Here is a 15,724-nt window from a genome sequence, read left to right as displayed (position 1 = left end):
ATTAGGCTACGTCTACACTGACAGCTTCTTGCGCAAGAACTCTTTTGCGGAAGAGTTCTTGCTCAAAAAGTCTTCCACAAGAGAGTTTCTACATTGGCTTGTGCTTTTGTGCAAGAGAGGTGCTTTTGTGGAAGAGCATCCATGGCAGTGGAGATGCTCTCTTGCGCAAGAAAGCTCTGATGGCCTTTTTAACCATAGGGGCTTCTTGCGCAAGAAATTCATGTTGCCTGTCTACACTGCCCTCTTCTGGAAGAGCTCTTGCACAAGAGGGATTTTTGCTGAGAGGCAGCGTCAGAGTTCTCACGCAAGAGGCACTGATTTTCTACAGTACAACGACAGTTTACTTGCACAAGAACGCGCAGCCAGTGTAGACAGACAGCATATTTTTGTGCTAGAGTGGCCGTATTCGCGCAAGAATCTGCCAGTGTAGACACAGCCTAAGAGACTTCCCCAGTTTGAAAAGACTGATGGTTCAAGGGTCCTTCACCCTAAACTCATCTACTAAAGAGGAGGACTAGAAACCCTTGGAGTGGGGGCACTGAAAGAGAGGCCTGCAAACCCCCATCGGCTCCTTAAGCTGCACTGTTCATCATTTACCTTCTACAGCAATACAGAGATATGATAATCATAGGGTACGTCTACACTAGCCCCCTAGATCGATCTAGGGAGGCTAATGAGGGCAACCGGAATTGCAAATCAAACCCAGGATTTAAATATCCCACGCTTGATTTCCATGTTCCCAGCTGGTCACCATTTTAGAAATTGACTAGCCCGAAGTAACCGCCCACGTTTACATGCGGCAGTGAAATGGGCTTCTGATTTAAAGCCCTAAGTTGAATTAGCTGGTATTCCTCCTGCAATGAAGTTTACCACCTAATTCGAATTAGGGGCTTTAAATCGGAAGACTGTTTCACTGCCGTGTGTAGACGTAGGCAGTTACTTCAGGCTAGTCAATTTCTAAAATGGCGACTGGCCGGGAACATGGAAATCAACCACGGGATATTTAAATCCTGGGCTTGATTTGCAATTCTGGTCACGCTCATTAGCCTGCCTAGATTGATCTAGGGGGCTAGTGTAGACGTGCCCATAGTGTCTCATTTGTCATCTGCAACACCCATTAGCAGAGGGGAAAGCCAGTGTCTTTTTTTAGAACCATGTGCTTTTCCTTCACCCAAGGCAACTGAAGATTCATAACACACTGGGAGATTCCATCTAAAAGAGTAGAGATCTAACAACTGAAATGCAGAGTGAATATTAAACAAGCATGAGGCTGCTAGTTGACATCGTGCTATTGGAGATTCCATCATCCAGACCAGATATTCTGTCCAGAACGATGGCTGTATTCTAACGTGGGTGGTTTATATTTTGCCTACTCAAAAGCCTCATTCTAGTTTCAATTGGAAAAATTATTAATTTAATTGCCTGAAAGCGATTATGTAATGCTGCTGTGGCAGATTGAATCCCTGTTCTATGAAGAGATGGATACATTTCACTGGTGTGTGACTGATCTCTCTACAAACTATACTTTACAATGTGTTCTGGGATCCCTCTGTGGGAAAGATACTATATAAAAGGTACGCATGGGTCTACACTTAAGAACAGGAATATTCATAGATTAAATTTTAGAAATGAATGAGTTTATGAATTGTCTATCATTATACATCTATGAAACATTAGTACACCCACAAACATACCATGCATTTGTTTGCCTCTATATTACCTATATAGAGCATCATTAATTCCCCATGGTATGGATGTCACAGGCCAAATCAGACAGCTACTGTAAATCTAGTAAAAATTATCTTTGGCATGACATACACTATTACCTCTTGCACTCTACTCTTAGGCTACAGCTACACTATGAGCCTCTTCCGCTAGAGGAAATGCAAATGGTGCATTCATTTGCATATGTCACGCTCTCATTTGCGTTTCCTCTTCGGATCCCTTTTGTGCCAAAAATGAGGAAGAACTGCTCTTGTGCAGAAGGGGGCTTTTGTGCAAAAAAGAGCTGACTACACAGCGCTTTTTTGTGCAAAAACCACTTGTGCAAAAGGGATCCAAGGAGGAAATGTAAATGAGAGTGCAACATATGCAAATGATGCACTCCATTTGCATTTCCTCTTGCAGAAGAGGTTCGTAGTGTAGACATAGCGCAAGATGAATTCACATCAGATTGTTCCTATTCCAATGAAATCCAGCACTCATACTCAAAAACACATAGCTTATTATATATAGGATACTTTCATAATAATTATTAGAGTTTTTACCTTAAATAGAATGACACAATTGAGATTACATACATTTCTTAATTATGATGATTATCTTAATGTGCTTTATCACTGAGAGTAAAACATATATTTCCAAAAGGTAAGTGAAATGTGGGTTGGTAAAACTACAAGTAAAATATATCGGCATTGTGCACAAAGGATTATATAATAATTTTCATTCCACAGAACTGTTTCTAGAGCTATGCTGTCCAACATGCTAGCCACTAGCCACATGTGGCTATTTGACTGGCTGAATGTGGCTAGTTCTCAATATCAGTAGTAGCTACTGCTTCAGAACTGGATGGACTCCATGATTCTAAAGAAACAGGTACACTAAGAAATCTGTAACAAATTAGATTACATGTTTGTATTTGAGATAATTTATTAAGATAAATTACATGTAGAATAGTGATAGAAATGTAGCCGTGTTTGATCTGAGGAAGTGGGTCTGGCCCACGAAAGCTCATCATCTAATAAACCATCTTGTTAGTCTTTAAAGTGCTACATAGTCCCGATAAATTACAGTACTTGTCCTGCATTTTGCTTCTTCTATCAAGTACTGTAATTTATCGGGACTATGTAGCACTTTAAAGACTAACAAGATGGTTTATTAGATGATGAGCTTTCATGGGCCAGACCCACTTCCTCAGATCAAATAGTGGAAGAAAATAGTCACAACCATATATACCAAAGGATACAATTAAAAAAATGAACACATATGAAAAGGACAAATCACATTTCAGAACAGGAGGGGGATCCGGGGGGGGGGGGGGGGGAAGGAAGGTAAGTGTCTGTGAATTGATGCTATTAGAGGTGGGGAGAGTGGGATGTCTGTGAGCTAATGGTATTAGAGGTGATAACTGGGGAAGCTATCTTGGTAATGGGTAAGATAGTTTGAGTATTTGTTCATTCCTTCTCGGAGAGTGTCGAATTTTAACATGAATGACAGTTCAGAGGATTCCCTTTCAAGTGCAGATGTAAAAGGTCTTTGTAGCAGAATGCAGGTGGTTAAGTCATTGATAGAGTGTCCTTTCTGGTTAAAATGGCAAGAAACTGTTTTTTCTTTGTGATCTTGTCTGATATCTGTTTTGTGGGCATTAATCCTTTGGCGAAGTGGCTGAGATGTTTGTCCAATGTACATAGCAGACGGACACAAATCAACAATGGAAAATTAGACACCACTCTCTACAGAAAACCCACCGACTCATACAGTTACCTACATGCTTCCAGCTCCCATCCAGAACACACCACGCGATCCATCGTCTATAGCCAAGCCCTTCGATACAACCGCATCTGCTCTAATCCCACCGACAGAGACCAGAAGCTTAAGGATCTCTACCAAGCATTTATAAACCTCAACTACCCACCTGGACAAATAAAAAAGCAAATTGAAAGAGCCAGACGAATACCTAGAAACCATCTACTTCAAGACAGACCCAAGAAAACCAACAATAGAACACCACTTGTCATCACCTACAACCCCCAACTTAAACCTGTCCAACACATTATCAAGAAACTACAGCCTATACTGGAACAGGATACCATACTCAAAGAGGCTCTGGGAGACAGACCCATAGTCTCCTATAGACAACCACCTAACCTCAAGATGATTCTTACCAACAACCACAGAACATACCACACTAATACCAACCCTTGTACCTTCCCTTGCAACAAACCCCGTTGCCAACTTTGTCCACATATTCATTCTGCTGATACCATTATTGGACCTAACCAAGTGAGTTATAAGATCAAGAACACATATTCCTGAGCATCCAGAAATATAATTTATGCTATCATGTGCCGAAAGTGTCTGTCTGCTATGTACATTGGACAAACGTCTCAGACACTTCGCCAATAAAACATTTCTGTAGTCAGGGTTCATTTTTAATCTGGAGTCAGTTATTTTTTGTCTAAGAATGAAGAATTCTTGTTAATTGCTGCATAATTTTTCTGCTCTTCCAGTTGCTACATTTATTTTTGCTTTTTTTGCCTATAATTATCTTTTCAAATCATGCTTACATTATTTCCCAAAGATTTTATTTGTTGCCTCATTTTTTATGCCTTTTCATATATATTCTTATTTAGAGCTGCATCATGATGTCAGACATGTTTCTACTTCATTGATGGTGTAACTTTGACTTTATCTTTGATATCAACACAGTCAACGTTTATTTTATTCCGTTTCTCAACAAAGACTAACATTTGTTTTGATTCAGAATGAAAGCTGTTTGAAATGGCAGTTTATATCCTCTCTCTCTTTTCTTATTAAGTTTAGACAATTTTACAAAGATGTGTTTTGATCAAGGCAGGAATTTCTCCTAGCACAGTGAATGACAACTACTAGCTAAACACTCAGGCTACGTCTACACTGGCCCCTCTTCCGGAAGGGGCATGTAAATTTCACTAGTCGTCGTAGGGAAATCCGCGGGGGATTTAAATATCCCCCGCGGCATTTAAATAAAAATGTCCGCCGCTTTTTTCCGGCTTTTAAAAAAGCCGGAAAAGAGCGTCTAGACTGGCCCCGATCCTCCGGAAAAAGTGCCCTTTTCCGGAGGCTCTTATTCTTACTTTGAAGTAAGAATAAGAGCCTCCGGAAAAGGGCACTTTTTCCGGAGGATCGGGGCCAGTCTAGACGCTCTTTTCCGGCTTTTTTAAAAGCCGGAAAAAAGCGGCGGACATTTTTATTTAAATGCCGCGCGGGATATTTAAATCCCCCGCGGATTTCCCTACGACGACTAGTGAAATTTACATGCCCCTTCCGGAAGAGGGGCCAGTGTAGACGTAGCCTCAATTTTTTCTTCTGTTGTGGATCAAGTTTTAACTTGCCATGTTTCATTAGGAAGTGCCTTCATTTAGGCATTTCAGGGTTGTTTAGTTTTTTGTCACTAGTTGACCCATGGATATATTGTCATGCTAATATGCCTTTCACATATAGCACAACAAAGCTGAATGGCAGTCAATTGGATGAAGTACAAATTCCCCATCTCAGTGAAGCTACTATTAGATATTTAGGTCAAAATCCTTTTGTATTGTATCCATGAGGTCATATCCGTGTATTTTATGTACAGGGAAAATAATATAATTTTGCAGGCTGACAGGCTTGGAGTTTAAATGGGATGAACTGCAGACATTTGCAGTCTCAGCTGGCATCAAAATTGGACATATTGAAGAGTATGCCTATTTGTCCAAAAATAATTGGATGTAGTGTTCAGAAAAATGAACTGGATCCAGATCTGCACAAATTCAAATGACAAAAATTAAAATGACCACAGGGCAATCTCTACAAATTTAGGACTTGAACTTGGCATCTTTATTCAGACTGAAATCATACATTTCAATGGATGTTTTGCCTTAGTAAGGACAGCTGGGTTGGATCTTATAGCTCTATCCTAAAAAGGCATATCTTTTCCACATCTTTATTTACAGCTGAAACTTCCTTATTGTCTTAAATTATGATGAAATCTAACTGTATGGTTCATATTTTGAAGATACTGTGATATAGATACAGTCAATTCTACATATTGTAGAAAATGCAATATAACAATCAATGTTCCCGCTAATCTTTTCCGTTCATGTGCGATTTTTTCCATCTATGTGCAGAATACATTTATGTATGCATCAAGACATATATGACTGTGCACAACCATTAGAACACAAAACTTAGCTGGGGGTGCTTTGCTGATCAGCTGGGCAGCATTTGAATTTTCATGGATAGCCGCACAAGTGCACAGTTTACAGGGAACACTGATAACAATTAATGCTATTAAGTGACAATTTTAGCTCCCAATCCATGAGCTTCTATCAAATGCTTTATTTTACAAAATGCTTATGAAATGACCAAATAAAGAAATGTAGTGGAACTTTCCCAGCATGCTACATACTAACTGCTAGCCCATATCATATCAGTCTAACTGCAGAATGATGCCTTTGTGGAAGATCTACTTTAGTCAAACTAAAATTATTGGGATTAATGCAGGGGTAACTGGGTTGACCATATAATTGTCCTTTGTGCCTTGAAAAATCAATGAATCTATATTATGACAGTTAGTAAATTTAGCAGAAATAATACTAAAACTATTTTGGCCTTCCTAAATACAAAGAAAGCTTCCTTTTCCTTCGTCCATGAGCTCATACAGCTCTAAGAATGCTTTCTAAGAAGTCTGCCAGCTGCTTTCTATAGGCCATTCCTGACATGTAGACACAATTTACAGTTGTTCAATGAATAGTAAAAGCACCGTTACTTTGATGTTTTGAAATGAAAAAGTTGGGTGAATGGCCGTGAAAAGAACACTAATATTTTAACCCAACCTTACTTTTTCATTGTGAAATTGTGGTATTTTAAGAAACTAATGTTTCTTTTCAGGAAGATATCTGGGCACCAATATTATCTGAAATAATTATGAAAAATGGAGAGTGACTACATTATACTCTATTCCACCAGAAAATTAAAAGCTGAATATGCATATCATTATAATGTTCATAGATGTATCTGACTATTCTTAAAGAGATGCCAACAAGGCACCTTGGAAATATGAGTATTTTTAATTGGGTTCTCCCCTTCCCATCCCTCTGGATTATGTTGGGATTTTTCACTGCAATTAACCCTATGTTGCAACAAGAAGGGAAAAGATTTGACACCTGCCAAATCCTCCAGGTTTTTTTTTTACAGAGAGAACAATGTAATTTTTCTTTATTGGACATTTTGATATACCTTCTCAGGACTGCATAGGAATGTTGCAAAGAAGATTATTAGTATTATTTTGACATTTTAAAGTGGTGGTATAGTCACAGTAGTTCAAGTTCAAATTTCATGGCTGAATGGCCAACCCCAACTCCTCAAAAGTTTTTAGATTTAAAAAATGCAATAACTGTCAGGCTCTTTTCATTTGTCCACTGTTGCTCATTTTCAAAATTTGTTTTCCAACAATAAAGGCTAGAAACTTCCTTTTTCTTTATTAGATAAAAGCTCAAATCTAGGTTAACGCAGGAGATGAGGTTTTACAAGTAGGCACTGAATATTGTGAGCGTTAGCAATGCTGCCATTGTCGCTACTCTTCCCTCCCCTCAGAAAAAGGAGAGAGAAACAGGAATGTTAGCAGAACAATCCTGATGCAAGATTTACCTGTGGACCCTATATAACAGCATTAAAAATAACTGTGGGTGGAAAGAGATATCCTTCCCAAGAGCAAGGAGGGTGTAAATTCTTTTCCACTTTCCACACTGTATTTAAGGATATTGTATGCTTCTCCTTTTCCCCCAAGCTACTGCATAATGGTATCGAGGGGGCACACTTCCATGAGCCTTTTTGGCCCTGCCTCACCTAGTTGGACAAAAACATATCTGTAAATATTGATCTAATAGAGAGGGGAGGGCCTGATGGCTTTAAAGCCCATGTGTTTAGGCTGAACAAAGCAGCCCTGTAATCCCCAGACTGTAGACCCACTGTATCAAAAGTCTATCGGGATGTTATAATAATGTTTTGTCCTTAATCATTGATGCAGTAGCTCCTAAATATTCTCTCTCATTATTTATTAACGAAGGCATCTAAAAATATTCCTAAGTGCCCAACCCATAAAATAAAATATACATATAAATGACTGCTAATCCCACCCTGACATAAATATCCAGCAGCATACAAAAATAAAATAAAATAGAAATCCCTGCAAGTCCCTGCCTTTCCTCAAAAATCAGGGAGGAAAAGAGTCTGTCCTCATAAGTCACTATAATACATGGATCACTTGTAACACATGCAATAAATAGGGAACAGATTGAAGGGCTCTTCAGGGAACATCACATTCAGTCTGATTAATGGCAATACATAGAGTTCCAGGATATTTTAACCTGGCTACAATACAAGTGAAAAGAGCTCCCTTCCCTGCAGTTTCCAATCAGCAATTTTTTTTCCAGGTAGACACTTAGGTAGGGACACTATTAATCCCAGTACTATATCAGGAATAAAGATGGATGAACATTTTCAAATTTCAAGTAAGTTTTCTATCAACATTTTCAGTTTTGACTATAAGGGTACATCTACACAGCAGGGCTAAAGTCGAATTAAGCTATGCAACTTCAGCTATATCAATTATGTATTTTAAGTCAAAATAGTTTAATGTGGCTTTTGGTGCTGTCTACACAGCAGGAAGGAAGGAAGAACACTCTTCCTTCGACTTCCCTCACTCCTTGTGAAATGAGGGTTACCATGAGTCGGAGTAAGAAGTCCACTAGCTCAACATTATTTTGGAATAAAGGCTTGCAGTGCAGATGTGCACTGTGTTATTTTGCAATATTGTCAGTTATTCCAAAAATAATGCTGCTCTGTAAATGTACCCTAAAACAGGGGTGTGTGCATATATAACTCACATACCTACTATGTCCTGTTATATACAGTGGCACTTAGATCACATAAAGAGAGAAAGAATGAGTCTGCTCTGTCACCTTAGCTGAGCGGCAGCTACTTTTTAGCTCAAGCTGGAGAGGCTCATGAACTAAGCCCTAGAAGTCCAAGGTTCGGTTCTATCTGTTGGCATTAAACATCCACGTGTGTGAATAAGTAAGAGAGAAATTTGGCAACATTTGTGATATTTTAGAACAGTTTTTCCCAAAAGTTCTAACCAGGTGTGACTACACTTGAAAGCTGCAGTGATTACATGCGTCTGAGATACAGAGTTAGGTGTGACACAGAATGCTGTGGTCTCCACTCACAACTGCTAACTCCTGTGTTTTAATAGTGGCTTTGATTTGCCATGTGGCCTTACAACCCAAAATTTCAGAAAATGTTCCCTGACTATGGATGCCTTCATTTTTGGATGGCCAGCCTGGGACACTTATCTATCTTAAGTTGGGCACTGAACAAAACGGAGACACAGAATTTGTGGACATTTAAGCAAGGTCTGAATGAGTTCTCATTTGACATGTTGTGATGCACTGGGGGAAAAGATTTCACAAGACTGTATTTGTATAAACTCTGCCTACGCATTCAGCAGATGGGACAAGTTGGATAACATGATCAATTTTAGTTGGTTTTGGGTTATAATTCACTTTTGTATTGAATGCAGGAGTAACGAAATGCAATGAGTAAAGGGCAGCAAAACCGTGCTTATTATGCCCTGACTGAGTGGGTCACCTTACACCTCACTTGCTACACAGGGAGTAGGGATACCAAAAAAAAAAAAAAAAAAGAAAAGAAAAACCCCACTGAAGAGGACAGTGGGTGGGGATAGGTGTTCTTACCTAATGGTGTAGAGTCTGCCTAAAGAGTCCTAGATGGTATTTGTCCCTCCCTTTCCTTCCCCTCTCTAGTGTTTAAAGACAGAGCTGATTGTACTCTCTTGAGAGGCCTTGTTTACATTCAGTGATTACTAGGGTTAAAATTACTGATGAAGAAGGCTAGTGGCTAAACCTTACCCAGGTATGGGGACAGTGTTGCAGTGAAAGGCAATGAAGAGGCAATAAGAGAGGTTCCCTACTACCCAGTGAAATCACTAAGAATTGGGCTAAGTGGAAACCTGAGAATGCATCATTGCAGAAGTGGCAGAAAGCAGCAGCAATAGCAGCTTCAATGATAACAGTGGGCCAGGTGACCAGTGGCAGCAGAGATAACAGCACCAGCAGTATTGGGTGAGCTGTGAAGCCAGTGGCTGCAGGGGAAGCATTGCTTGACACACATACACACACACATATACCCTGTTTTTGGGGAAGGAGGTAGGCCAGTGTAATTGAATCTCTGAACTCGAGGTTTTTGCTGACTGAAGACAACCAACTATATTAGGGTGCAGCAGGTGGGAATGGGGTACAGCAGAGGGAATGGCATGTTAAAGGATATTTGTTGGAACTTGCACACCAGAAGATGGGTAATGGAGGCAAAGGAAACTGCCCAACACACTGTGGGGTAAGGATGTAAAGGGGTAACTGGTTAACCACTTACCCGGTAAACATTGCCTTACTGGCATGCTTACTGGCGTAACCCATTAACAAACACCCAGCCCAGCCACAGCAGTCCAGCTGGGCCCACTGCATTCTGGGCAGGCATCCCCCGCACCTACCGCGTGACACTGTGACTGTTTGACTACTGAAACATATAGTTTAACCAGTTAACATTTCAAACGGGATTTTACATCCCTACCATGGTGCGGGTGCTTGCTTATGGTCACATGCTTTTGCATTGGGTTATGTGTTTTCTGAAATTAATCCTGGGCTCTTTCCAATTCTAATAAAAGTTTTATTTTATTATTCACAGAATTAATGCTTGTGAGTGGGGAAGTGTTGCTTCTTAAAGACACCTAGGGTTCTCAGGCTACTGTGTGGGAGGACTGAGCTGGTTCTGCTTTTAATTGTTAAGAGGAATCACTAGGTACCTTGTTGCAGCTGACTCCACCTGGCACAAGGATTACAGACATTTTTGAAATTAGTCATCTTAACCTCTTTGCTCATGTTTCCTCTTTGCGAAATGTGGATAATAAAATGTATTTGCCCACAGTGGTGCCCTGAGTATTAGTTAATGTCTGCAATATGTTTTGAAGATAAGTACCAAGTACTATTATTCCAATGATATGTCTAACCTCTTTGTTTGTATGTGTCCTAGCTGGAAAAAGAGGGCAGCAAGTCAGCCAGCATCCCTCTCTATTCTCAGTGGACCTCAGCTGGGATATCTGGTGTCCCAACAGGTCCCTCACACTCAGCAGCAGTAGTGGTCTTCAGGTAGCATTACTAGCAGCAGGGGCATCATCTCACAGATGCAACATGCTAAGCAACTTTGACAACACCTTTTATCCTCTTGATGCCTTGAGACTCCACAGACGTGCTACACAATTCTCTTGGCATTAGGCACTGTTACACTTATCCCTGACTGGTCCTCCGTGTCTCAACTGCCACTGTTTGATTATCTCACCCTTTGATTTAGTTCAAATGATGTCAAATTATTTCATACAGGCTATCTAAACTTATGTTCCTCCTTGTTTTCACACTTCATCTCCTTCTGCTCCTATCTCCCCAACCTTTAAATGCAGTCTTACATGCAAGTAAGCAATTTCTCCTGCTCTCTATTTTCCTGTGCTTCCATCTCATCCACCCCATTACTTAAGTTCACACATTCAAGAAAACAAAACAAAAACAAAACAAAAGTTAAAGGTTTTCATATCCAACAAGTTACTGAAAAAAGTGAAACTATCTGAATTCAAATATAACAAGTGGATGGACTCACTTAAACTTGTTGGTTTAGTCACACTTGTCCATCTTTCTTTCACTCCCTCCATTTCCTAAACACACTCATTACTATGAAGACTCAGTGGCAGCCACAACAAAGAATTAAAGCAGAAAAATCCCACCTCCCCTACTGACTTGAAGCTTGCTGGTGTCACAAAAAGCACCCACAGAAATCCATTTGCAGAGTCCAAAACCCAGGAACTATGCTATCTATTATTATGAGCCATCTACTGGCATACTATCTATAACTACCTAATCCTAATTCCATATATTTATATATATATAAACACAAAGCATTCCTATAAGGGTCTCGCATCATGGTTAATTTAAACAGATTCTTGTGATGCACCTTTATCCATGCTGGTGGACCTGTGCACCCACCTGAAACCACAATGAGCAATGTAGGATCTGTTTGGGCCTGAGTGCCCATCTATGCAGATCTTGCAGGGGGCTGAGCTCACTGATTTGTAACCTTTCCCAAGCAGCTCCCATACCTCATTTGTCCTTTAAACATCATGAATATTTATGACACTATATGAAGAACAGAACAATGATTAATGATTGTTTCTGACAGAAGCATATTTACTTCCATAAAAATAAATATTCTCAGACTTTCCTAATTTTATTCATTAAAATTTAAACATAAAATAAAATCTAATGTGTAACTCTGCTAGGTGATGTCAGAATAAATCAAAGAGACCACTAAAGTTTTTGCCTTTCCTATCATTCTGTTGGACTACACATTGTGGGAGAAGGATTTTTTTTAAATGTTCCAGTAATCAATTACCTATGTTATAATTAGAATTCCAATAATTCATCTGATGGCTACTTTATAGTCTGTTAGGGTTTTTTTCTTTACTCATGCAGTTCATTCAGAATGGTTTTCCCATGACACAATCACTGAAGTGGCCACACATTTCAAACAGAAATGATTATAACATAATTATATATATTACAGCATTTTTTCTTTCTTTGGAGCTTTTGTGCAGGAAATAAGCTATTATTAAAATTATGCATACGGAATGCAATAAACGTGTATTAACATCATATATTATTCTGACTCGTAGGCTCATTGCATTGTCTGGCACAGGGAAACAGGATTAATATACTTGGAATCAGATCACATAGCACATTTCTGCTATAGACACTGCACTAAGAACATTGTGGTCTTTTCCAAACATTAACACGGACAGCGCTGTATTTTAGTGAGATGTAGCATATACTTTCACTAGCAGACTTATCCAGTGATGCCCAGGTCCTTCAGGGCAGGGGACTGGTAGTATGAGGGGTGCTGGAGTTAGAGCAGGGCCTTGGGGATGTGTGGGGCAGTGCAGGAGGCTGAGGACAGGGGGGTATAAGTGTGAGGGCTGGGGGGGTGAGGAAGGGTTGAGGTTGGCAAGTCCCATCCAACATGGGCCTTCTCTCCCCCATATCCCCCCCAGCTGCCAATGGCCTGTTTTCTCCCCCCCCCCCCCCCCGCCCTCCAGTGCTGCAGCCAAAGGCCGGGGGGAGGGAAGGAGTTTGGAGCAGGTGGATTACTTACCCAATGTGCTGGCAGGCAAGATGGTGGAGTCCCAACCCTGCTGGCTATTCATTTGGTGGTACGACTGCCCCCAGTGGACACTCGCAGGATAGCTCTCCTCTGCGGGTTCATTGCCCCCATTGGCCACTCTCAGGATCATGTCCCTCTGAACAGAAGGCCCTCCCTTTGCATGTTATGGAAAACTCTCCCTTTCCTGGGCCTCCCAATAGTCCTGAGACAGCCAAACCCTGACCTTGCTTTAAGTTATGATAAGAGAAAGCTGCATACTAAATTTGGTGGCCGTTCCTCTTATCGTTTAGGAGTTCTTGAACAAACAGACTCAGACACACAGAGGGTGTGTCTAGACTACATGCCTCCTTCGACGGAGGCATGTAGATTAGCCAGATCGGAAGAGGGAAATGAAGCCGCGATTAAAATAATCGCGGCTTCATTTAAATTTAAATGGCTGCCCCGATCTGCCGATCAGCTGTTTGTCGGCAGATCGGGGGAGTCTGGACGCGATGCCCCGACAAAGAAGCCTTTCTTCATCGACACAGGTAAACCTGGTTTCACGAGGCTTACCTGTGTCGATGAAGAAAGGCTTCTTTGTCGGGGCATCGCGTCCAGACTCCCCCGATCTGCCGACAAACAGCTGATCGGCAGATCGGGGCAGCCATTTAAATTTAAATGAAGCCGCGATTATTTTAATCGCGGCTTCATTTCCCTCTTCCGATCTCGTTAATCTACATGCCTCCGTCGAAGGAGGCATGTAGTCTAGACACACCCAGACAGACAGATGCCCTCTAAAATATAGTGATTTCTAGCTGGTTTATATACAACAGTTGTTATGAAGTCACCTCTCCAGGTCTGTATACCAATTATTAGTCAACTGCAGCAATTCTGATTGACAGACAGAGAGACTTCTAGCTGTTTATATAACTTCAAAGCATGAAGTAAGTTCACTCCCTTGTGTAATCAAAGCAATACTGACATGTTCAGTATATTCATGGACACTGTAATGTTTCAGCTAATGTTGACTGTTAGTTGATCAAATTCGACTGATGAAGAAGGACTACAAGAAAAACAGATTCTATTACAAGGATCCATCCCACAATTTGCAATACAGCTCAGATGCCCTAATCCCCACCACTTGAGGTTTTTAAGAAAAGTTGGACAAAAACGTACTAGGGAGGGGCTAGATTTACTTGGTATTGCCTCAGTGCAGAGGGCAGGACCGGATGACCTTTCAAGGTCTCTTCCAGTCCTACATTTCTGAGTGCAGTTAGACTGAATGCTGTGTCTGCATCCTCTACCACAGGCATTGAAGATACTCTATGGGAGTCTGTATCTATCTATGTGTATGTCTACAGTATAAGGTATAGTCAAATTAAGATACACAACTTCAGCTATGTTAATTGAGTGGCTGAAGTCTAAGTACCTTAACTCAACTTTTGGCACTGTCCACTCAGCAGGAAGTCGAAGAGGACTGAGCAAAACAGACAGTTACTATGGTGATGACTGCCATATAATGAATTCATAGTCAGATCAATAGACACATGGCTCCAGTCTATCGCACCATTTATATACAATGTTGCACAAAATGTATCAATTTAATGTCCTGAGAATTACCGATCCTATTCCAGTGATTTCAGTTCATACAATTTTATGTTCATTCAATTTTACTTTATGTATATTTGGGCAAAACCAGAGAGATCTGTAAGATCTCTAACTAAACCTGGATTCTTTTGTGGTTTCAGCAGCAATTGCATTGCTAGGTTTTCATTGTTTGGGTGGACTGTTTTGCCAAATTCCCTACTTATTGGAACCCAAAAGCTGAAGATTCAATGAAAAGTTCAAATAAACTTTGGTCAGATTGCCTGGTAGGCCTAAAAATTTAAAACCAGTTTTGCTATTTGCTGTTTTACACACAGTTCTAAGATTGGTTTGAACCAAAATCAAGGAACTAACCATCCTGAAATTCTGGATCCCGTTAGGGTGACCACGTGTCCAGTTTTTGACCAAAACACCCAGTCAAAAAGGGATCCAGGAAGCTTCAGTAAGCACCACCAATGGGGCAATTAAGAATCTAGTTGTTTGCACTGTGGAGACACGACAGGCTAGTCTATGCCTCTCCCCCTACCTAGGAGCGGGACATGCTAGCTGCTTTCAGGACACAGTATGGAGCCAGGACAATCAGGCATCCTGTCTTAATGCCACTGCCCAGGAGCCGCCCATGGTAATCCCAAACACCTGCCCCAGCCCTGAGCCCCCCCCAACCCTGAGTCCCCTCCTGCACACCAATCCCTTCATCCCTGGTACCATCCCAAAGTCCACATTCCAGGCCAGAGACCTCACTTCCTGCACGCCAACCCTTTTCCCTAAGTCCCCAAAATCCAGAGCCCCCAATTGAACCCCAGAGTCCATACCCCTACCTACCACACTACAACTCCCATCTTCAACCTACAGCCTCCCACATTCTGAATCCCATGGTCTCACCCTCCCAGGTACAGCCCAACCCCCCAACCTCAGCCCCACTCCAGAGCCCACACCTTACTGCACCCCAACTACCGCTCCAGTCCAGAGCCCTTTCCCATACTCTGAACTCCACATCTCAGCATCACCCTGGAGCCTGCCCCTCCAGTTAGAGCTCTTACCTCCTCCCACACTCCAACCTTCTGCCCCAGACCAGTGAAAATGAAGGACGGTGGTGAAGAGCGAGCCGCAGTGAGGAAGA

General features: G+C 41.2%; 1 protein-coding gene across 4 annotated transcripts in view; it reads right to left on the bottom strand.

Annotated features, from left to right (window-relative positions):
* GRIA4 (glutamate ionotropic receptor AMPA type subunit 4) overlaps nucleotides 1-15,724 on the bottom strand; it is a 293,893-nt gene that overhangs the window by 105,241 nt on the left and 172,928 nt on the right. The window lies entirely within an intron of this gene.

The sequence above is a fragment of the Pelodiscus sinensis genome, chromosome 1 (assembly GCF_052426305.1).
Source record: "Pelodiscus sinensis isolate ZL-2025 chromosome 1, ASM5242630v1, whole genome shotgun sequence".
In the NCBI taxonomy this organism is placed as follows: domain Eukaryota; kingdom Metazoa; phylum Chordata; order Testudines; family Trionychidae; genus Pelodiscus; species Pelodiscus sinensis.
Note: the sequence above shows the minus strand (reverse complement) of the source record. Positions and strands in the feature narration are given on the sequence as shown.